Below are 1,484 nucleotides of genomic sequence, written 5' to 3' on the forward strand. Positions count from 1 at the left end.
ATCTCAACAAAAAAAAGAAGGTCTTGATGCGGTGGGTGGGGAGGGGCAGAGGAGACAGGTTGATGACGGTTGAAGAGAGGTGCTAAGTACCTAGGGTGAGGTTCTTGCACTCTCTAAACTTCCGTGTGTTTGAAAATTTTCATAACAAGAGAAAACAAAAAATTAAACAGAAAATGAGGTTGTCATTTCCTCCAGTCAAACAAACATAACAGGACTTAGGATGCACTTTTCCCAATCGCTCCTCTGGCAGAATAGTTTGATCCTCCAGCTAGCTTCCAGCTCTCATCCTGTTCATCTGTTCTCTAGACACTGGCAGGAAATAGGCTCTTCAACAGGGCCTGCCAGGTCCAGTGCTAGAGAGTAGAGCGTTTTGGATTCTATGCCCACATTTTTTTTTTTTATTTGACCAGTTTTCCAGTTGAGATACTTGAAATACAAAGTCTCATAGTGAGGTCTTGTCCTCTGCTGTCCCATTCCTTTTGATGAGCCATCATGGCGTCAATCTTATCTCTAAGGAGAAAAATTGGGAGGAGAGGCCTAGATTCCCCAATAGAAGCAGGAAGGAAAAGTTTGCAGAATGAAGTGTGAAGCGAGGTTTGTGGTTTGAGTCATCAGAATGTCAAGGAGAAAAGAAGAAAAATGAATCATCATCATTTGACCACGGTATTTACAGCTAGCGGAAGGGACAAGAGGAGAAAAAAGCAAGGGAGGAGAAAAAGGAAGAACATCTCAGAATAAAATTGGGGTGGGTAGGGGAGGAGGAGGAAGACAGTCTGAGAAATTGGTTTGGTTGCACCGCTACTGGCCACAACACAAAAATGTGTCCATTCCTGGTTGAAATTAAAAATAAATATGCATGCACGTGTATTTGTCTGCTGTGTTTAATCAGATAGCGAGGCACTCCTTTAAGCCCCTTGAAGACCCAAAGTTGCGCTCAGAGACTGCCCACCTGGAACGGAGCCCGAGGTTGAACAGGGAGCGGCTCAGAGGACCCAAAGCTGCCTAGCTGACCACATTCTTCTCTATGAGTTCCCAGTAACGGAGCCCAGTGGAGGAGACGCTACACTTCTCTGTGGGTGCAGAGGCTAAGGGCGGGGGTCTCCATAGAGGCATCAGCGCCCACCAGCAGCAGTGACCGCGCACAGGGAGGTGAAGAATGCGACCAGTGATACGTCCAACCTGGAAAACGGGCCTGAGAACCAAAGGGCCAACTTCTGGCCATGCATAACGAAGCGGAGCAATCTCAGAGGAGAAGGCACTGGAAAAGCGTTGCAGGTCAATTTTTCCCAGTAGAAACGGTAGGCTGGGAGGGAGACCCGCTCACCCCTTTTGACCCACCCCTGCAGCTCAGCCACGCCTCCTAGGGAGGTGGGCAGCCTCGCAGGAGCCCTCCATGGGGTCCTGATGGCTCCCTTCTCAATCTTCGGAGGAGAGCAGGCAGCAGGGACCCTCAATCACCTTTGCCACTTAATCCCTTTAGCATC

This window comes from Mandrillus leucophaeus, unplaced genomic scaffold, assembly GCF_000951045.1.
Source record: "Mandrillus leucophaeus isolate KB7577 unplaced genomic scaffold, Mleu.le_1.0 Scaffold728, whole genome shotgun sequence".
NCBI classification, from domain to species: domain Eukaryota; kingdom Metazoa; phylum Chordata; class Mammalia; order Primates; family Cercopithecidae; genus Mandrillus; species Mandrillus leucophaeus.